General features: G+C 42.3%; 1 long non-coding RNA gene and 1 pseudogene across 1 annotated transcript in view; both read right to left on the bottom strand.

The window, feature by feature from the left end:
• Positions 1 to 23240, bottom strand: part of LOC148346307 (uncharacterized) — a 530417-nt gene that overhangs the window by 414933 nt on the left and 92244 nt on the right. The window contains exon 2 of the long non-coding RNA XR_015848223.1: positions 14772 to 14828. This is a non-coding gene — a long non-coding RNA (uncharacterized LOC148346307). The remainder of the gene's footprint in view (positions 1 to 14771; positions 14829 to 23240) is intronic.
• On the bottom strand, positions 6070 to 6194 carry LOC148346310 (U2 spliceosomal RNA; annotated as a pseudogene).

Genomic DNA, 23240 nt, shown 5'->3' with positions numbered 1-23240 from the left:
TTACTGATTTCATTCAATGCCAATAAGAGCTAAAGACGTCAAAAATATGTTCTGAATAAATGGAAAAAAAAACACCTTACCCTAAGAGTGTGATAACAGATGGTGACTCAATTCATGATAAAAACAAAACACAAAAAAACACCATGTTTTATTTTCAGCTCTTTCCCAACACAACAAATGATGTTGGCTGCTCTGATCCGAGGTGGGAAAATAAAACGCTCTTTGTGTGCTGCCTGATACATCTCTGATGCCAGATTTTGCATCCGAATCTGATGCTTTACAATACAAAAAAAAAAAACAATAAAACACCAGCCTGCCGGGAAAACACATCGCAGAGCTGACAAATTTGTGACCGTCTAAACTATATTAAAGGGATACACTTTCTTATTTCGATTTAATCACAGATTATGTTGTAAAAACAAATATCCGTATAAACTAAACAGACAAGAAAACAGAACCGGAACACTGGACGCAAGTAGAAGCCAGGTAGAGCTATGACGAAACTTAAGTACTCTATTACAATATGTAGCATGATCGATATGACAGAGTTAAACCACCAAAGAAGGACCACAACCACAGGGGATGTGTTATTGAGGCTTTAATTCCTTCTCCGGATAGAGAAAACTGCAACAATACAATACAGTGCATTGAGAGCATGTGCAATTATGTCCGTGAAAATGAAGGACCTAAACTTTACAAGCAAGTTAGCTAGCATACGAGGTAATTTAATTTAATCCCTCCCCTGCTAACCTGATCAGTTATTTGCCAACTATTGAGCAAATATAACTTAACGGTATAAAAAAAAATAATAAGAATTTGGACATTAGCTCGCTAAAAAGGTATCGTGACTTAAAATCGAGTCAGCATCTTAGTTTGGTTTATGGAGAAAAAGAAAACTAGCTAGGAGGCGAGTTAGCAAAATTGAATTTCCGACACTGACGAAGACGACTTTGATGGCTTCAGTCCTAAGGAGGAAGATGAGGACAGTTTACCGTGATTTTTACAAGTATGGTATGTTTTTTTAACAGACCCGTTCACTGTGTTGCGAGCGCGTTGCTAGCATGTTGCTAGCGTGTTGCTACCATTAACTCCCCTGTCACGGGCACCGTTTGGGATGAAAGTTATATTAATATTATTATTAAAGCTTTGAAAACTCTCTCGGTGTACTGTCTTTCTTTGTAAATATGTGTAACCCATGTACAATATGTATTTGCAACTGTATATTTTTGTAATGTATTTATTTGTATTTATTTGAGACACTTATTCTGATATATTTTGCACGGGTGAATTGAAAAAGAGGGGCGGAACAAACGGTGGGGTAACGGGAAGTGGGGTAAAGGTGAGACCTGTTTGTTGTCGCGGCGGACAATAGTGGATATATTTTTCCCACCCTTACCTTTGGATATATACACTTTTTTTCCTTGGATTACTTTCAACGGGTACCCGGACTCTGCAGGTCTGCATCAAACCTTAAGTACCGGTATCATTTTCCGTTCATTTTACCGGCTGTGATTTTTGGACTCTTTTACTTCAATGAAGGACATTTAGTTTCAATCGCTGGACTTGAAGTCGGGTTTGGATTAATTTTGTGTTTGTGTTACATTTTTTTAATGTGGGCGCATGCGGCTTATATACAGGTGCGGCTTGTGTATGTACAAAATCGGTTTACCTTTTAAAATGTGGCGGGTGCGGCTTATAATCAGGTGCGCGCTATAGTCCGGAATTTACGTTAGTTATTTTCAACCTACTGAACTAAAAATGTTTTCAAACGACTATTTAGGCAGTTAGCTAGTTAGCGATCAAGTTCTGTATCTAGCTAGCAAAATGTAATCAATCAGAAACAAAAAAGCCTGACACAAACTGTATTTATTGAGGAAAAAAAAAAAACCTCTACAGTCCCCAGGAGAAGAATAGTCACAAAATCGGCTCATTACCTTAGCTAGCAAACATCCAATTGCTCGTGTCCCGCATGTCCACTTGATCACTCCTCAGTTAAAGCCCACACTGCTGCTTTTATGTCCATCTATTATCATGTTTGTGTCCCTTTAAAGTAAAACCTGCTGAAAACCAGACTGCAACCAGTCCATCATTAGCATTGTATGCTAGCGTTGTTTTGACTTTGATGCAACCCCTATTAGCTCCTCATACAAAAGTTTCCACGAATGCTATTGTCGTGTATTAAGACTGTCGATAAAATGTCCTCGCGGTCCTTCTATATAGCGTCGTCATCTGTGTCATCGTCATAAAACAGTTGTTTCACGTACGCACTCTACTTAATTAAATGAACTGCAAGGCTGACCACTCGGTTGCCGGCTTTTCATCCTTTTTATGATCGGCTCTGGTAAATTAATTGGGTGAATCGCTCTTTTTTTCCCTCAGTTGGCATCACAGATTGTCAGATCTCATAGACGAGAAAGATCTTATTAAAAAGTCCATGTCTGATGTACATGAAGGGTTTTTATCAAACGTCTTTTTGCCTGATATGTTTTGTTGAAGGCTTTTTTGTACCCGTTTTTCATCCTAAAGAGTCTAAGCTGGTGTGTGCGGTTGAGGGGTTTCGATTAGATATAAGAACCTCCCCACCGTTTAGAGGAGCCTGTTGAGATAGCTCAGACATCTGAGTGTCCCACCTGCAGAAGACCTCAGGGACAACCCATGACACGCTGTAGAAACTGCATTTCTAGGCTGACCAGGGAACACCTCAGGATCCCATCAGACAAGCTAAATGAATAGGCTTGGGTTTCCCTGCCGAGAATGCTACTCTCATGACTGACCACGGAAAAATGGCTTTCCGAATGCTCTGCTATTAAGTTATACATTTGAGTAAAAGGAATCAACTGACGGGGCTGTTAAGGATGCCTCCTGGACAACTTCCTTGTGAGGTGTTACAAGCATGTCCCACCAGCAGGAAGCCCCAGGAAGGAACCCAGGACATGCTGGGGGGATACGTCTCTAGGCTGGTATGATAATGCTATGGGATCCCTTCGGATGATCTGGATGAAGTGACTGGGGATAAGAAGGTGCTCCAGGTGCTTCCCAGCAGCAGGAAGCCCTGGAGACCACCCAAGATATAATTTAAGATATAACTTATATCTTTGGTTTAGTAAGATGAACCAGGTGAGGTGGCTTGGGCATCAGGTAATGATGCCTCCTGGATACCTCCCTGTGGAGGTTTTCCCAGCATGTTCTACCAACAAGTCTCCAGGGACGCTGAGAGGTTACGTCTCTAGGCTGGTCTGGGAATGCCAGGGGATCTGTTGGATGAGCTGGGGAAATTGGCTAGGGATCGAAGGGTTATCTAGCCATGTCCCACCAGAAGAAGCCCAGAGGACGACCCAAAACATGCTGGAGAGACTTCATATCTAAGCTCGCCGGGGAACCTCTCGAAATTCCATAGGATGAGCATGCCGAACTGGCTGGAGAGAGTAGGATGTTCCAGACATGTCCCACCAAAAAGAAGTCCGGGGACGACCCAGGACACACTGGAGAGGCTATGGCTCTCAGATGACCTGTGAGCGCCTCAGAATCTTTTGGACATTCTGGACAAAGTGGCTGGTTACGGAAGGTGTTTCCAGCAAGTCCCAATATCAGTGGACCCCGGGGAAGACTTAGGACATGCTAGAGGAACTGTGTCTCTAGGCTGACCTGGGAACGCTTCGGGAGGGCTAGAGAGGTCTGGGCCTTCCTGCTGAGGCTGCTGCCCTAGTGTCCCAGACCTGAATTATTCGAAAAGAAAGGATGGACAAAACTAAATCTGAAAAGATTGCATGAATTACTTTTTGGTGCAAGCCCCTTAGGCTTCAGGAAGTCAGGGCTATCGGACAAGGTGACCGAGACAGCAGACCTGAAAATAGAGAGAAGCCATCTTCCCGTTTGAGTAATCGCAGACTCTCTTTATAAACAAGCCACGGAGTTCAAGTCGGCTGGCCGGTCGCCGCCCCCGGAGAACGGATTGTACAATCAGCAAAGCTCGGAGTTCCCGGATCAACCTGCCATATTTCAGGCCGGCTTATGCGGGGCAGGGACACCATATCAAGTCTTAGATCATAGAGTTCAATAATGGCTTCACCTCAGCCTCTCAAACTGAAATGGCGGAGATGAGAAAAAAAAGCCTGGCCTTTCAACTTTGAGGGCCTGCCAGATAGTTTATTGAAAGAGCGCAGAAGCGGCGGGGGCGGACTCTTATCGCTCTCACGGCATTTGTATATTCAAGTCAAGTTGTGCTTATTTCTGTTTTTTCTTTTTTGTCTTTGTTTTTTACGATGGGGCAAAATCATTTGCAAAGACGTCCTTTTTAAATTGTTTTCTCGGGTTGCTTGTAAAAAAAAAACGGTTACAAGATAAACAGTACGAGAAAAAAATTGTAGGACCGTCGAAACACATTGCTCAACCGATGTAGAGGTTCAAGCAGTATCCGGAGGGTACCAACTGTTGTCATTGTGATGGCTGTTTACATTTCACTGAATGCTAATATTAGCAGAGTACCAAATTCCCTGCTCGGTGCTATTAACAAACAGCAGCCCGCCCACCCGGACAGATTTATGGTCACTGGGGGCTAAATGGATGGATCCGATCTCCTCTGTCTTTCTCTGACCCCTAAATATAAAGCTAAAATCATTTTAAACTATAATGCATTGTATTTTTTATATTGTTCTCTAATTCCGCCATACTTAACATATTGTGCAAAAGTCTGGGGCAATAATTACAAACGTTCCCTACGGCCCCTTTTTATACTCCAAAAACGTGCAATTAGAACCATACACAGGGTAGGATATCCACTTTATTAAAATTGGATGATTTTGTAAATGTTTTCACTGCACAACTGCTATTTAAGGTCAACAAAATCATGGTGCCAGAAAACATCCATAAATGATTCATTCGGAAAGAGGGAAATTATACCTTAAGGGGCTGTAGTGAATTCATAATCCCAAAGGTGAGAACCACCAGGAAAAGTATGTGTGTGTCTGTGTGTGGAGTCAAACTTTGGAACAATTTACAAGACGAAGTCAAACAATGTCCAACTATTCACGTGTTCAAATATAAATACAAAAAAACATTCCTGGCAGAATACAGAGATGAGGAGGGTGGGGTATGAGTGGTGCGGGAGATTAAGAATATTGCGTCTAGAACTATGGTTAACTTTGTGTTATTATTGCTAAAAAACACATACAAACATTTTTGGGACCATGGCCAACCCAAATGCCCAAACAAGTTAGGCACCTCGGCACCCAAGTCAGTCATGCTTTCGTCCCTCCAGATGAAACGGGACACAAGAAAACGGCCATGTCACAACACACTCTTCTGTTCAACAGGAAGGCCCGACAGCTTTCACTGGTTTACCCCTGCCGCGTCATACAGGTGCCCTGCCCATCCCTTAGGTCACATCCAAACATCCCACTATCCTTTTACAACACCTCTCAGATCATTCCTATTACCAACAAGAGCTCTAGAGTAAATATCAGTGTCAAGTTCTTGTCCTGTAAGCTAAATACTCTTTAGGTTCCAAATAAAGTCGCAATTCCCTATAACAAGAATCCAGGTCTTAAGGTCCCAGATTGTGGTGGAGTCTCAAGTCCCCGGCAATGAGTTTAGGTGGGCAGCTACAAGTCTAACTTAATGGTTACATTTTCCAGATTACTCAAAATAAGTATCCTAGCAATATCAAAGGTGTCAACAGACTAGCATACCTGTCAACCTGTACAGTTTTGCCATACAAAGTATGTTTATTATGCATTTTAAGACGTGTACGACGTAGAAGAAAATCTGTACGGAAAAACGCAAGGTAAGGTATATTATTCTATATTCTTTATCAATTAGAGGATTTTTTAAGGGTTATTGTTCTATCTTCTTTATTCATTATCCATTTTCTGTTATCGGTCTATGCGCCATTTCACGATTACAGCATGGGGTTTTAGGGGTTTTAAGGGTTATTTAGCTTGTTCATAAATCATTATCCATTATCCGTTATCGGTCAGTTCATAATACGCTACAAAGCCTAGGAGCCGGGACACTTACTCTCAGCCAAAAGGCCAAGCTAAGGTCCTAGCCCTAAAGCCTTGCTGCAATCATTGCGAATGCACCGTTCCCGGAGGTACTGCAATACCGGGCCGTTGCGTGGAGTGGACAGAGCAAGCTCCTATGCCATCTCCGAGTTGCAAAAATCAAAGATCATAGCTTTGTGACGGTAAAGATAAGGTCCTAGCTTTACAGCCTTGTTAGGTCCTAAACAGTAAAGATAAGGTAAGTTCCTAGCTTTACAGCCCACCTTCATGATCATGGTATCTCCCCTGCCAGGTAAGTAGCATGCTCTTTTATAAAGTACTCAATTCCAGGACCTCAGTCGGCATCAAGAGTGGAAAATGATACCCGTAATTAAGGTATGATGCAGACTTGTAAAGTCGGGGTCCCGTTGAAAGTAATCCAAGGAAACAAAATGTATATTTCCAAAGGGTGGGAAAAATATATATCCAATATTGTCCGCTGCGAAAACAGACAGATCTACCGGTAACTCAGCTTTACCACATTTCCCATCAGCTCGCGTTTGCTCCGCCCCTTATTTTTGATTGGTCCATAAAACACATAACAGAATAAATCTCTAAAATACATACATTACAAAAATATACAGTTGCAAATACATATTATACATGGTTACACATATTTACGAAGAAAGACAGTACACCGAGAGAGTTTTCAAAGCTTTAATAATAATAATAATATAACTTTCATCCCAAACCGTGCCTTTGAAAGGTACCAACACGCTAGTAGGATCACGCTCGCAATGTATCAAACATACCTGTGAAGAAAAAGCATCCCGTAAAGGTGAAGTTCACGGTGGGTTGTCTTCAACTTAGATCTCTTAACTATCGCCATCAAGAGCATCTTCTCAGTGTCGGAACGTATCTTACCTTTACAGAAAATATATGCTTAAACTTAGAGATTGCAGTTTTTCTTGGCGCACGTATTCTACTGGTCTTAATCGTACCTTTCAAACTCCCGCGCCACTGGTGGCCGTGAGAAAAATTCCATAAATTAGCCGCTTCACTGAATAAGCCGCAGGGCTGAACATTTGGAAAAAAAGTAGCGGCTTATAGTCCGGAATTTACGGTAAATAAACACGTTTGAAAAACAATATATGGTGTTAGATTATTTTGTAAGGGAAAATACGACAGTTTGTAAGGGCATGGAGCCGTGGAGCTCGACAGGTATGGACTAGTCCCCTTACTCGAACAGAATGGATCTGATGGCCTCGGTCTTTTTCTCACTTCCGAAAATACCCCCCTTTTTGAAACCAGAAATGAAGGATCATTTTTCAAATAAATATAATTTGGACTTGTCAGTTTTCCAGAAAGTCTTTACCAGACCCTACCCTGTCTCTAGAAGATAATTGATCGACTTGGGTAATGGCTACCCTTCAGATTTTTTTAAAAGACCCATTTAGGTTCACTCAAACTTAATCAATTTCGGAGGGATTAATGCGGTCGTTATACTCCCCAGAGTAATCACTTGATGACAGAGGCATGCAAGACCATAGTCTAAGGCAAAAACTTTGAACTGAATCCAGGGGGTGTTTTATAATCTCCTAACCTGGTCGGTGCGGTGAAGACGAAGGGCCGGAGTGATAGAAATGAAGAAGGACTGAGCCGTTGACTGATCACAAGTAAAAGAAGAGATCCGACTCTGCTGTTGAGATCTTTCATCCTTCAATCAAATCAATCCAAGAACTACTAAGACCTGAAAACCAGCAGTCACTGGTTCTTTGACCCTACTACTGTTGAGAAGTGCCAGACTAAACAGTTTTTCTCGGATTTTCCAGTTCCTACTTGCGGACAATCCAGGACAAACTATTTTGTCCCAATTTGTAAGGGGATACAGATGCGAGATTTTTTAGTCTTTTCTAGAGATTTTCTTGGTTTGCAAACTCTTCATTTTCCTCATGTTGAGGTTTTTGAGTTTTTCCTTGCCCTCATGTAGGTTTTAGATCAGGGGATGGTGTACTAATAGTCTGTAATAATAGTCTGTGGGTTGCAATAACCTGTGCAGCCCTTTGAGACGCTTTGTGATTAAGGGCTATACAAATAGAAATGACTTGACTTGAAAACTCCAGACCAGAGAAACATTCAAGCCATTTTTACGAGAACCGGACTTGGCAGACTAAAACCAGATTACCTAGACTCCTCTTCACAACCTTTGTTGTACTAGAATAGAATGTAATAGTATTTATATCAATGTACTGTACGCTGTGGAAGTGAGGGCCGGCAATGTTGTCCAGACTGGACAAAGAGCAGCCCAGGGTTTACTGGGATGTGTTGATAACACTCTGTAAAGATTTGCCCTGATAGCACAAGTCAGCAATGTCCTCCAGCCAGGGCAGAGAACAACCCATGAGTTTCTGGGCTGTGTTGATGGCTCTGTAAGGTTTTACGGTGGTAATGAGAGCCGGCAATGTGCAACCAGACAGAAGCCCAATGCTTTTTGGGCTGTGTTGATGACTCTATATGATTTTACGCTTTTTTCGTGCACCTAGCACACCATGCTGTAAAATATCAAGAATTATTGAAATTAGTGAAAATAAATCTATCAGTAATAAATGAATCCATAACTTACATGGGCTTCACTTACATCAAAGGGACAGTGTGTATTATTTGACTACTTGATGTTGCTTTATCGACTGTGCAACCGGAAAACGAGTGCTAAAAGGAAAAAACACAAAGTTGACCTTTTCCTTTTTTGCCCAGCCTCGCCCAGGAAATAAATGAACAAGATAAGGGAAAAAGAAAATGACGAAAATGACAAAAAAGGGAAAACAAAAAAAAAAGATAGGGGGGTAAATAAAGGGAAAAAAACAAGAAAGCAAGAAAAATAAGAGAAAAAGATGACAACTAAGTAAAAAAGAAGAATCCAGACAAAAACAAGGAAAAAAAGAAAAGGGAAATATATATTTTTTTTGTTTTGGGGGGTACCGTGTAGCAACAAGATGGCCGACAATAATGCCAGCTCCTTCTAAATGAGGCCAACTTTATGTTAAATGCACATTTCTCTACCTCTGAGTATTTTAAAACAGACTTTTATTCAACAGTTTATGTATTTTTGCTTATTTTGTAAATCAATAATTGTTTTGATGACTTATGTTTTCCCACCAGGAGTCGCTCAATAATACACACTGTCCCTTTAGACTTTCATATTAAGGCAGGGGCCTCAAACTGTCACCACAGGGGCCGCAACTGGCTGCTGGGACCACATCAAAAATTAAAAAACACTGCAAAAAACACCACAAAAATACTACAAAAATAAAACTACAGTGTGGAGGAAATTGCAAGCTTGCACTTCAACAGTAAAACCATATGGAGGGTCATCAACTCAGCCCAGAAAACCATGGGCTGCTCTCTGCCCAGATATATTATTCGACAAAAATACTCATGCACACATACAATGACACAGTGCTGTTGTGGATCAACTGTAAGTCAGCAGCCTGGTGTGCAGACATCTGGCAGGATGTTATGAGATAATGTTGATACAATAAGTCACAAGATGTTGACTGAGCGAGTCGGGGCCGGAAAAAACACTTTAGATTCCGAGAAAAACATCACGAGGTCTTTTTGAACACATTATCAAGCCCAGCGTATCTTGAACGAATTTCGAACGTGGCTTGAACGTTGCTCAACGAATGCAATAAAGTTCCCTTTTTGTCATATTTCTGTCTCTGCGTATAAGGCAATGCCTTGTTCACATTTTCGTTTTGTTCCACATTAAGAATATACATAACTTGTGTTTTTCATCATATTTACGGTTATCCTGTCCTTTGAAAAATGCCATCATTTCAGGGTTGCTTTGGTTGAATCTGAGGGCCGTTTACGTCAAAGTTCCTCAATGTGCGTCAAAGAGGAAAACGAGAGACGAAAAAGCTCATCTAACGGAGAACAGCGTGTCTCCGCCGGCAGATTAGTGGCCCGTCTCTCAAAGCGTTTCAAAGAAACGGTGATGTCACGTAGATTAGCGCTCCATTTTGGCCGGGCATTGAAGATTGCTTCTTATCGGGCCGGGAAGGGATCGGTGATTATGCCGTCTCACTCCACCTGCCTTCAAAGAACAGCGCGCACCGGGAACGCTGGATTTCATCTTCTTGAGTTTTTTTTAACTATAGGTTGGAATCGTGGTGTCAGACATGAGGCCCGCGGGCAAGCCCAGGGTTTTCATCCGGCTCGCCGAAAGAAGCGCAAAAGAGAAATGGGCTGCAGTTCGAAATATGTCCACTTGATGTCATCGAAGCTAGTTGCTTCGGGCAAAGAAACTCTCTATCTCTCTCTTTCCCCTTCTCTCTATTGCTTTCCCCTCTCACCTTCCCCCACCTCTTCTGTCCTCCTCTTCTCTTTTCCCATTTCTCTCTCTCTCTCTCTCCCTTTTTCCATAACTCACTCTCTCTCTCTTTCTCTCTCTCTCTCTCTTTCCAATTCTCCTTTTCTCTCCCTTTTTCCATTTCTTTCTATCTCTCCCACTCCCTTTTTCCATTTCTCTCTCTCCCTCCCTTTTTCCATTTCTCTCTCTCCCTCCCTTTTTCCATTTCTCTCTCTCTCGCCCTTTTTCAATTTCTCTCTCTCTCTTTCCCTTTTTCCATATCTCTCTCTCTGTTTCTCCCTTTTTTCCATTTCTCTCTCTTTCCCTCTCTCTCTCGCGCGCTATTTCTCGCTCTCCCTCTCTCTTTCCATCTGTCGCTCTCTCACTCTCTCTCTCCCTTTCTCACTCGCTCTCTCACTCGCTATTTCCTCCTCTCACTATTTCTAATTCTCTCCCTCTCTCTTGCTATTTCTCACTCTCTCTCCCTTTTTCCATCTCTCTCTCTCTCTCTCCCCTCTGAGTTTATAAACCTTCTCTCTTTCCTTTTCTCTCCCTTTCCATTTCTCTCTCTCTCTCTCTTTCCATTTCTCTCTCTCTTCCTCCCTTTTTTCATTTCTCTCGCTCTCCCTTTTTCGATTTCTCTCTCTCTCTCTCCTTTTTTCTATCTCTCTCTCTTTCTCTTCCCTTTCTCAATATTTTTCTTTCTCTCCCTCTCTTTCTCTTGCCATTTCCCTCTCTCACTATTTCTCTCTCTCTCACTCTTTCTCTATTTCCCTCTCTTACTATTTCTGTCTCTCTCTCTCTCCCTTTTTCCATTTCTTTCTCTCTCCCCCTCCCTTTTTCAATTTCTCTCTCTCTCTCTCTCACTCTTTTCCTTCTCTCTCTTTCTCTCTCCTTTTTTCCATCTCTCTCTCGCTATTTCTTGCTCTCTCCATTTTTCCATCTCTGCTCTCTTGCTCTCTCTCTCTGACTTTCTCTTTTCTCTCTTAATGTTGCTCTCTCTACTGTGCTCACTCCTTCTTTCCCCCTTATTAACTATGTATCTCCTTTGTTCACTCTCTTATCGATCTTTCTTCCATTATATTTTCCTCCCTCTCTTACATCCTTTCTACTAGTCTGGCCCCCGTGAGATTTCTATCCTAGCATTAGACCCCCAGCTAAAATGACACCCCTGCTTATTTCCACTCGGATCCGTGAAACACTTGATTCCTCGCTGTACTTTGAAGGCCTCTTTTTCTCCTTTTTGCAGTAGAGTGAACCATCCGAACAGAACCCCGCTATAGGGGAAAAAGTAAAAACTTCACAGGTTGAAAAATATTCCTCGATTCATTATCCTTGATCGCGTATTGCTGTGAGGAGGGAATAGTCAGAGCGCGTTTGTGTTTGGTCTGACGGCTGTTTTGCAGGTTTTTTCTTCCTAAAATTCATTTCACTATTTTGGTTCAAACAGGTGCTGAGATAATGAATTTGTATCCTGCCTGCCAGCTTTTTTTCCCCCACCATTCAGCCCTTTAAAATGAACTACACTTGTGCGGCCAAGATTCATTATCCCCAATCCCATGTTTCTGCAAGAGGGGACCGCCATAAGGGACTTGTGTCGGGAGCAGGGTTGGGTAGGGTTACTTTAACTGGATTACTTTCACTTACTATTGGATTACTCCAATACCAAATATGCTAATAAAAGACAAAATAAACTAAATATGAATAAAATGATGACTCACAACACGTGGTAAGCTTTCTCTCCTGGCTTTGATCTTTTTGATCTCCGGCAAAACTAACATAAAATGCGACAGAAAGAAAATGAAAATAAATCCAAACAGCTTGCCAACATCATTTTTGCCGTTCCATGTATTCCGTTACTCCCCAAGCCTGCACAAAATTTTGTCATTTTATTCATATTTAGTTTCTTTTGTCTTTTATTAGCATATTTGATATTGGAGTAATCCAAAAGTCATTAGAAGTAATCAAGTTAAAGTAACCCTACCCAACCCTGGTCGGGAGGCGTGCTTTTCTGTCCCACCAATAGTGAAATGCACAGTTGTGGCTGCGATCCATTATCCCCGGTTGACTAATGCTGAGAGCAGGGGTTGGCAGAGCGCATTTTTCCTCATTTATAGCCGTTGAAACATACCATTGTGGTCTGTTTGAAAATTAACTGCACTGTTTTGGCCGCAATCCATTATCCCTAGTCAACTATTGCTAAAGGCAAGAAATTCACTATGCAATTGAATATTATACTGTACATTGATAATACAGAACAAGCAAATTTACACATACTTAACATCAATTTGGAAAGCTGTTTTATGTACAAGTACATATTAAACGGTAATGTTATTAACCCACCATGGAAACCAGTCAACTAGCGTGCTTATGAAAGGTCAAACGCTTTAAAGACGGGATTTACGGTGTACAAATCCCTTTCTTTTGGATAAAATATGCAAACTGTACATGTAAAATAACAAGTGTTGCTATCAAGCCTCTTTACTGATGATAGGGCACAGGAACTTACCCCTTGCAGCGCTGTGGGCAATGTTCAGTGTTAGGTTGGGAAGAGGAAAGTGGAATGAATATTTGGTGAATGTGAGTGTGTTCTTGACTCTCGCCACCTCCCAGTAGGAGGATATGGCTTTGGTACAAATAGCTAGTAAAGGATTTTATGCATTTGACTATAAAGGATTTTATACGATTGACTACAAATTTACATGCCTGCGATTGGCTGGCAACCAGTTCAGGGTGTCCCCTGCCCACTGCCCGATGATTGCTGGGATGGGCACCAGCACCCCCGCGACCCTACTGAGGATAAGCGGTGCAGCTAATGAGATGAGATGAGTTTAATGCAGTAGATATTCACTGACTCGGCAGGCTGTTCGAAATGCGTAATATTTTGACTAGGAAATTTTGATAACGGGACTCGTGGATTTGCTGACGCTGAACGACAGGCGCTGTAGTAGAAGAGCCAGACCTCAAGGCGCGCAAACAACTGGCACGCCCATGTGAGGAGCCGAGACGCCATCTTGCGGGGAGACGTGAGCCAATAATAAAAAGCTAAAGGAGTTCGGAAGAAGGCTTCCCACAGACTCCAACGTCACTAATTCGGCCGTTTTCGATGGAGTACACTTAGCTAAATTGTTAATGAAATTAAATCTGCCCCCGTGTGAAAATGTTCATCTTTTCCCTCAAGAAATGAGCGTGCATAATTGTTGGATGAATGTAGGTTGTGTTTGGTTAATGGAGTCAGATAACTACCGTATTTTCCGCACTATAAGGCGCACCTAAAAGTCTCAATTTTTTTCAAAAGCTGACCATGCGCCTTATAATACAGTGCGCCTTATTTATGGATCAATATTAAGTCGCAAGGTCTCGCAACTTACGCAACGGCCGCCGACTCGATTTTCCCCCGAACGTGGAGTAGTCCGCGGTGTATGCTGGGATTTATATACCGACGTTTAATTGGCTAACCAATGTGTCAATCATCATTTGAATCGATCGCTATTGGCTAAAGTTATTCGGAGCCTCGGATAGGCTAGAGGGCCGAAACAAATCCTGCAATTGGCCGAAAAAGATGTGTCAATCATCAGTCAAATCGATCGCTATTGGCTGAAGTTATTCGGAGCCTCGGATTGGCTAGAAGGCCAAAACAAACCCTGCAATTGGCCGAAAAAGATGACTGAATAGCAAGCTTGCTAAACTACGCCATAAAGAAACATGTTTCATTAGTCTGTATTTGTAAACATTTTACTCTCCTGGATTTACTTCACTCACGGTTGTAAGAAGACCATGATTGCGTTACATTATTGAACGTGAGAACTTAGGTGAGCTATGCGGCTTTATATTTTCCCGGTATCTTGTTTTAGAACCATCTTGACGTTGCTGTGATGAGTTGAGTGAATTAAACTCAATTCCAAGTGTTTATTGTCATATGCACAGAAAAGTTGCGAGCGAAAAAGAAAATAGAAACTAAGGAATGGTTGGCATTTCTCGAATCCCAAGACTTTAACCTTCCGAATGATATTTGAAATGACGCATTTGAGTGACATCGTACGGACACCGCATCCGCACGTGTCTACGACACGTATTTGCTTCTTTGCAAGCTTTGGGAATGTTAAGGGGGTAATCAGTTGGACTGAATCATCTGACTGTTTTGTCCACGTTCCCATTGTAGCGCCTTATAATCCGGTGCGCCTTATCTATGGAAGATATAGGACCAAAAACTATTTTTTGGGGGTGAGCCCTATAACCCGGTGCGCCCTATAGGGCAGAAAATACGGTAATTAGGTAAACGGTACATTTGATCATTAGTTCCCAACACTAGATAGACATATGCCGGAATTAACGGCCATAAAAGAAAGAGAAATTTTAAAAAAAGAAAGAAACGCCAAACAATCTCCCTCCCCTCGATAGCGAATGTGATTTCCGAGAGATAATTGAATGCAACTCACAGATGGCTTGAGAATCCGAGGCAAATGTCAAACGTGTTCGCACGGGTGCCGCACCACCTGCAAAGAAGGAAATAAAACCGCAAATAAATGAGAAAACCAATGGATTTTTTTTTTTTTTTTGCAAATGGACTCACGAGTTTTGTGGAAATTCATATTTCAAAGAAGCATCTGCTTCAAATATTTTGCACTCCATGTTCTTTCGGGGCGGTGTTAATGTGCTTCGCTTTGAGAACGTATTTCAAATTAAAATTTCAAAGCTCTCGGGCAAACATCTTTTTTTCCGAGGCATACTTTATGTAACAGTAGACCCCAAGGATTTGATGGGAATTCCAAAGTGAAATCGCCGTATAGGGGGTATAGAAACCTTTGCTAATTAGAACATTGATAACCCTGATAAAAACTAGGATTACAAAACAGCATATACGAAGTACTAACATAAGAAAAACCTTTTTTACTATGTTTGTGTCAGGTTCAACCCAACACTTGTAACAAAAACCTGCATACAAAAAGACACAGGGAATTGTGGATGGTTTTATTTGCAAGGGAAGTGAACGGAAAACTGCTTCGGGTACAATCCTCCAACTCACTCGAAAGCAGTCTTCCCTCTGCTTGCCTTTTATTTAGAAAAGGAACGCCCTAGTTACAATGTGGTTTCAACTGCTAAACGGAAGTGGTGCGTTTCAAGGTTAAATGTTCCAGTTGAAACCAGTTCTTGCCCAACAACGAGTTATTTGAAATGTGACTGATTAACTCTCTTCACGCTATCTTCAGGAAATAACCTCGGCCTGCGGGTCAAATCTGTAACTGATTCACACCGTTAGTTCTCTCTAGGGTGCAGTGGAAAACTTTTGCTTGTGAGAAGATCCTATTATGTAACCACAATATTTCAAGCAAACATATAACACACATAAATTATAGTAAAGTTGAATAACTTATGTACATTATTCCAACAGTTGTGACTTGAGCTGGTCTAGTGAAGAAGCAGGTGGATGCCGAAGGGGAAGGAAGAATTGAAAATGATTTTAAGACTTCCACTCTAAATGATTGTCATGCCCTTTGAAAATGTTTTTTAAAAAAAACTAACGATCGGCGATCAACTTCTATTATTTTATTCTATCATACGTTTCTTTTAATAAGCATTGTTTTACTTGTGTTATGTTTTTATATTTTTATATTTTAGTCTTTCCTCATTTGGGTGCCCACATTGGTAGGGTGTGGTTCAATGGCTGAATTCCAGAGGCTATCAGCATAACATACGAGTGTGGATAACCCTCCCTCAGGTCCCTTTCCTCACAGGGTTAGTCTGTGCCTTGTCATAATCATATATCATTTCTATTTATTTTTGTTTTATTGTTTCAACCATTGTGTGTGTCTGTGTATTACATGTTTTGGGTTGTTGGGTGGGGATTAAAGAGGGGGTTTTATAGTTTATTGTACACTTTTTATACAGCACTTTGGGTTGTCATTAAGGTGGTTACCAAGCTTTTAATCAAATCAAATGTATTTGTAAAGCACGAGCTTTGTTTCCATGGTTATGATGTTTTAGCCTCTGCCTTTAGCATCACAGCATGCCTTGGACCTATAGCTAAGAAAAACAGTACAGAAATTACAGTATTTTGTTGATGGTGGTTCTGAATTGAATGGAAAGAGAAGGACATTGTGGGAAGTAGTTCAGCCAATAGCAGATAGTCATTTTCATGATGCCGTGACGCAAACCAATAGGAGACAGGCATTTTGATGTAAATCGGAACTTATTCTACACACAAACACTGCACAATTTTGGCCATAAATAATAGTTTGTTGTTGATGTTGTATATTGGGGGGAATCTTATTCCGCACAGTAAAATAAACATGTCACAAGGGAGGGTCGTCATATACCAAAGACCTGCATTCATTTCCTGACAATCTGTTGTTGTTGTTGTTGTTGTTGTCGTATAGTGGAGAATATGCTATAAAGAGGGGTTGTTGGGATTTAACTATCAAAATGTACAGTTTACCAAATTGTTCGAATTAGTTATCTGACTCCATTAACCAAACACGACCTACATTCATCCAACAATTATGCGCGCTCGTTTTTTGAGAAATGACCAGGAGCTGGCATTTCCACACAGTGGCAGATGTTTCTTCGGAGACCGCTACCATCCAAGTTGCCTGGGATCATTTATATATTTCACAAACAAAACAAAGACATCCTATTGGCTATGTGTCATCTGCAGTTAATGTTCGCTTTCTCTCATTGGTTCTCTTCTCGCATGATGACGTGTCGACTGGGCTCCACAATATTCCGCCCCGACGTCTGGCCTTCTGCGTCAGCACTCACAGGCATTCTGTTATCAGAAATTTGTCTCACATTCCACACAGCCTGGACCTTCCACTGTACACTGAACCAAAGCAGTCAGTGAACATCTTTATTGCATTAAACTGAATACATAGATGTCTAGATAGATAGAGGGCGAGAGAGAGATAGGTCTAGAGCGAGAGAGCGAGAGGTCTAGAGCGAGAGAGCGAGAGGTCTAGAGCGAGAGAGCGAGAGGTCTAGAGCGAGAGAGCGAGAGAGAGATAGGTCTAGAGCGAGAGAGCGAGAGAGAGATAGGTCTAGAGCGAGAGAGCGAGAGAGAGATAGGTCGAGAGCGAGAGAGCGAGATAGGTCGAGAGCGAGAGAGCGAGATAGGTCGAGAGCGAGAGAGCGAGATAGGTCGAGAGCGAGAGAGCGAGATAGGTCGAGAGCGAGAGAGCGAGATAGGTCGAGAGCGAGAGAGCGAGATAGGTCGAGAGCGAGAGAGCGAGATAGGTCGAGAGCGAGAGAGCGAGATAGGTCTAGAGCGAGAGAGCGAGATAGGTCGAGAGCGAGAGAGCGAGATAGGTCGAGAGCGAGAGAGCGAGATAGGTCGAGAGCGAGAGAGCGAGATAGGTCGAGAGCGAGGGAGCGAGATAGGTCGAGAGCGAGAGAGCGAGATAGGTCGAGAGCGAGAGAGCGAGATAGGTCGAGAGCGAGATAGGTCGAGAGCGAGAGAGCGAGATAGGTCGAGAGCGAGAGAGCGAGATAGGTCTAGAGCGAGAGAGCGAGATAGGTCTAGAGCGAGAGAGCGAGATAGGTCGAGAGCGAGAGAGCGAGATAGGTCGAGAGCGAGAGAGCGAGATAGGTCTAGAGCGAGAGAGCGAGATAGGTCTAGAGCGAGAGAGCGAGATAGGTCTAGAGCGAGAGAGCGAGATAGGTCTAGAGCGAGAGAGCGAGATAGGTCTAGAGCGAGAGAGCGAGATAGGTCTAGAGCGAGAGTGCGAGAGAGCGAGAGAGATAGAGGGATAGCGAGATAGAGAGATAGATAGATAGATAGAGAGATAGATAGATAGGTCTAGATAGATAGATAGATAGATATGTCTAGATAGATAGATAGATATGTCTAGATAGATAGATAGATATGTCTAGATAGATAGATAGATATGTCTAGATAGATAGATAGATATGTCTAGATAGATAGATAGATAGATACTTTATTCATCCCTGCAGGGAGATTCACATTCACAGACACAATTTGTAGTCAATGGTATAAAATCCTTTATAGTCAAATGTATAAAATCCTTTAGAGTAAAAAAATAACGGTTTTTCCACATCACAAAGTAAAAGCCTCGTATGGTGGGGTCACCTTATCGCGGGGTCTACCGTGCATATATTGCAACAATTTGTATTTGATGTCGTACGCTAGGGAATGGCCTATAAAGGGTCAGAAAACATGCTTTCCGACACCGGGGGTATAGTGTACAAATAATGTTCAAGTCCTTCGGAAAGTGTTTCCACACTGAAAGTGAAAACGTGGCAACGCCGTATCCCGAGGGTTACTGTACATTACAACTGCTTTCAAACATTACCCCCGAGAGATTGTCGGAAAAAGCAAAACGAAGTGTTTATTTTGCGCGGAAGAAGACATAAGAAATGAGTTTTAACGAGCGACATTATTAACATATCAAAGAGTCGTGATGGCTTCATTGAGCGTAATTACTCAGCGAGAGTTAACGAACATAAAACCAGATTGCCGTCAGGTTGACTGATACTAATACCGCTCAAATTCTGATTGGATAATAGAGGAATTGATGAAAAAGAGCGAGTCGGCGCTGCTTTTATTCTCCCGCATGCTCGTTTGGATTCTTGTTTCGGAATATTGCCGCTCTTGGGAATTTGCTCTTTAAGGGGCTTGTTTGTTTATGCTTTTGCCTAGTAAATCGCAATCTTTGATGTACAACAACATCGCTGAAAAACAAGATCGGGAACATCGGTTTTTTTGTGATATATTTCGTGGCCGGGTTATGGATTGCATCAGGAATCCTATGTTGTTGACTGTTTTTCAACATTCAGTTGACCCCCGAGATGAAGAAGGGGGAGGAATAAGTAACTGGACTGTGATTATTGATAATCGGTGGCCCCCAAAACAGTATCCTCCACTACTCAAACACTTATAGGTGTCCATATTCTAAGGTGGATAGCATGCACACAATCACAGGAGAGGGAGGAATAAGTAACTGAACTGTGCCATTACATAACCAGTGCCCCTCAAATTGTCTGCTTTAACTAAAACCACCCAAATGTTTATAGGTTTTCATATTTTAAGGTGGATAACATGCAAAGGAATAAGAGGAATAAGTAACTGAACTGTCACAAGGAATAAGAGGAATAAGTAACTGAACTGTTTCAAGGAATAAGAGGAATAAGTAACTGAACTGTCACATTTTGTAATTGGTTGGCCCCAAAACAGTTCATGGTTGATATAAAACCACCCAAAGATATTTACAGTTCTATAATATATTTTAATGTGGACAACATAAAGAATGGCAGAAGGGGAGGAACAATTAACTAAACCATGTCATTTAATATTTGGCGACCCCCTTAACAGTGTTTACTTGAAATAAAACCACTTGAACATTACATAATTCCATATTTTAAGGTGGATAGCATGCACACAATCACAGGAGAGGGAGGAATAAGTAACTGAACTGTGCCATTACATAACCAGTGCCCCTCAAATTGTCTGCTTTAACTAAAACCACCCAAATGTTTATAGGTTTTCATATTTTAAGGTGGATAACATGCAAAGGAATAAGAGGAATAAGTAACTGAACTGTCACAAGGAATAAGAGGAATAAGTAACTGAACTGTCACAGATTGTAATTGGTTGGCCCCAAAACAGTTCATGGTTGAAATAAAACATCCCAAAGATATTCACATTTCTATAATATATTTTAATGTGGACAGCATAAAGAATGGCAGAAGGGGAGGAACAATTAACTAAACCATGTCATTTAATATTTGGCGACCCCCTAAACAGTGTTTACTTGAAATAAAACCACTTGAACATTACATAATTCCATATTTTAAGGTGGATAGCATGCACACAATCACAGGAGAGGGAGGAATAAGTAACTGAACTATGCCATTACATAACCAGTGCCACTCAAATTGTCTGCTTTAACTAAAACCACCCAAATGTTTATAGGTTTTCATATTTTAAGGTGGATAACATGCAAAGGAATAAGAGGAATAAGTAACTGAACTATTTCAAGGAATAAGAGGAATAAGTAACTGAACTGTCACATTTTGTAATTGGTTGGCCTCAAAACAGTTCATGGTTGAAATAAAACCACCCAAAGATATTTACAGTTCTATAATATATTTTAATGTGGACAGCATAAAGAATGGCAGAAGGGGAGGAACAATTAACTAAACCATGTCATTTAATATTTGGCGACCCCCTAAACAGTGTTTACTTGAAATAAAACCACTTGAACATTACAGAATTCCATATTTTGAGGTGGATAGCATGCACACAATCACAGGAGAGGGAGGAATAAGTAACTGAACTATGTTATTACATAACCAGTGCCCCTCAAAATGTCTGCTTTAACTAAAACCACCCAAATGTTTATAGGTTTTCATATTTTAAGGTGGATAACATGCAAAGGAATAAGAGGAATAAGTAACTGAACTGTTTCAAGGAATAACACATTAGACCTGGCCTACACAAACATCAAAGGTGCATATAAAGCAGCCCCCCGCCCCCATCTTGGCTCATCAGATCACCTTTCTATTATGCTAATTCCAGCATACAAGCCCCTGCTGACCAGAGAAAAACCTACAGTGAAGCAGGTGAGGGTGTGGTCTGAGGGGGCAATGGAGGCACTACAGGACTGCTTTGATTGCACTGATCGGGACATGTTTAAATCGGCTGCCACTTACAACAACAAAATAAATATAGATGAGTACGCCATTTCTGTGTCAGCCTACATCAGTAAATGTGCAGAAGACGTCAGCAATAACAAAACTATATGCACCCGTGCCAATCAGAAGCCCTGGATGACTGCTGAAATACGAAAACAACTAAAAGTACGGAACCTTGCCTTTAGATCTGGTGACAAGGAGGCGCTGTTATCAGCGAGGGCTAACCTGAACCGGGCTATCAGACTAGCAAAGCGAACGCACAGTCAAAAAATCCAGGAACGTTTCCTCAGCACAACCAATACCAGGGATATGTGGAAAGGCATTCAGGCCATCACCAGTTACAAGCCAACCACCGCCCCAGTGCAGAACACTAGCATGGACTTTCTGAATGACCTCAACAAATTCTTTGGAAGGTTCGAGGCACAAAACGGCACCCCTGCAGCGAAAGCGGTTCCAAATCAGGACGAAAGAGCACTCCACCTGGACTCATCTGACGTGAGGAAGACCCTGAGAAGGGTCAACACAAGGAAGGCTCCAGGCCCGGACAACATTCCGGGGCGGGTACTTAGGGAGTGTGCCGATCAGCTGGCTTGTGTACTAACAGACATTTTCAACACCTCGCTAGACCAAGCCAAAGTACCATCATGCTTCAAATTTGCCAACATCATCCCAGTGCCAAAGAAACCCCAGATCTTATCACTCAACGATTACCGGCCCGTTGCACTGACTCCTATCATAATGAAGTGCTTTGAGAGACTGGTTAAAGAGCACATCACCTCCAGTCTCCCCTCCTCATTCGACCCCTTTCAGTTTGCCTACAGGACAAACCGCTCCACCGGGGATGCCATCTCCTCTGCGCTTCACCTGAGCCTGACACATCTAGAGGAGAAGAACACCCATGTGCGGATGCTGTTCCTGGACTTCAGTTCAGCATTCAACACCATCATCCCACAACATCTGGTAGACAAAATGGGACTCCTGGGTTTCAACACCCCCCTGCGGAACTGGCTGCTGGACTTCCTCTGTGACAGACCCCAATCAGTGCGGATAGGTCAGAACAGTTCAGATGTCATCTACCTCAGCACGGGCTCCCCCCAAGGCTGCGTCCTAAGCCCCTTGCTGTTCACCTTGATGACACACGACTGCGTCCCTAGGTCCGCCACAAACCACATCGTGAAGTATGCTGACGACACAACAGTGGTGGGCCTCATCAGGGATGACAACGACCTGGCCTACAGAGAGGAGGTGGAGCAGTTGGTGGGCTGGTGCAGGGACAACAGCCTGGTCCTGAATGTCGACAAAACTAAAGAGATCATTGTCGACTTTAGGAAAAACCAGCCCAACCATGCCCCACTTTGCATCAACAACAAGGCTGTGGAGGTTGTCAGCAGTATCAAGTTCCTAGGGGTGCACATTACAAACAAACTCACCTGGTCCGTGAACACTGCATCACTGGTTAAGAGGGCACAGCAGCGCCTGTACTTCCTGCGGAGGATGAGGAGAGCCCACCTGCCCCCACCCTCCCTCATTACATTCTACAGGGGCACCATAGAGAGTATCCTGACCAGCTGTATCTCTGTGTGGTGTGGAGGCTGCAGCGCTACCGACTGGGGTAGTGTGAGGAGGGTAACGAGGACAGCAGAGAAAATAATCGGGACTACACTTCCCTCCATTCAGGACATTGGCCAGAAGCACTGCCTATCCCATGCTAAAAACATTACCGGGGACCCCTCTCACCCCCATCATGGACTGTTCACTCTGCTAGCCTCTGGGAAGAGGTACTGCAGTGTGCGGTGCAGGACCACCAGGCTCCGCAATAGTCTAGTCCCCCTGGCCATTAGACTGTTAAATGGTCAATCTAACATATAGTTAACTTAAATCTAAACGGCTGCTAATCTGACTTTTTGCACTACTGGCAGTTTTTTTTTTATAGCTTGCCACTCCTTGCACATTGCTCTCTGCACTATTGTAATTACAGCGTTATTGTTTCAGTGTTAATGTTACTGTGTACCTGACTTGTTAACCTGACTGCCCATTTTGCACATCTGGTTAGCTACTCTTCTTGCACTATCGGCACTATGGTAAAATACTATACGTAGCCAAAATACAATACAACATTATTTATATCTGTACATTCAAGGAAACTGTGGGGGTCAGATGCATCGACATTTCGTTCTGTATACACGTGTACTAGAATGACAATAAAGTAGATCTGAATCTGAATCTGAATCTGAATAAGAGGAATAAGTAACTGAACTGTC

This window comes from Urocampus carinirostris, chromosome 20, assembly GCF_059441175.1.
Source record: "Urocampus carinirostris isolate Australia breed hairy pipefish chromosome 20, RoL_Ucar_1.0, whole genome shotgun sequence".
Classification (NCBI taxonomy): domain Eukaryota; kingdom Metazoa; phylum Chordata; class Actinopteri; order Syngnathiformes; family Syngnathidae; genus Urocampus; species Urocampus carinirostris.
Note: the sequence above shows the minus strand (reverse complement) of the source record. Positions and strands in the feature narration are given on the sequence as shown.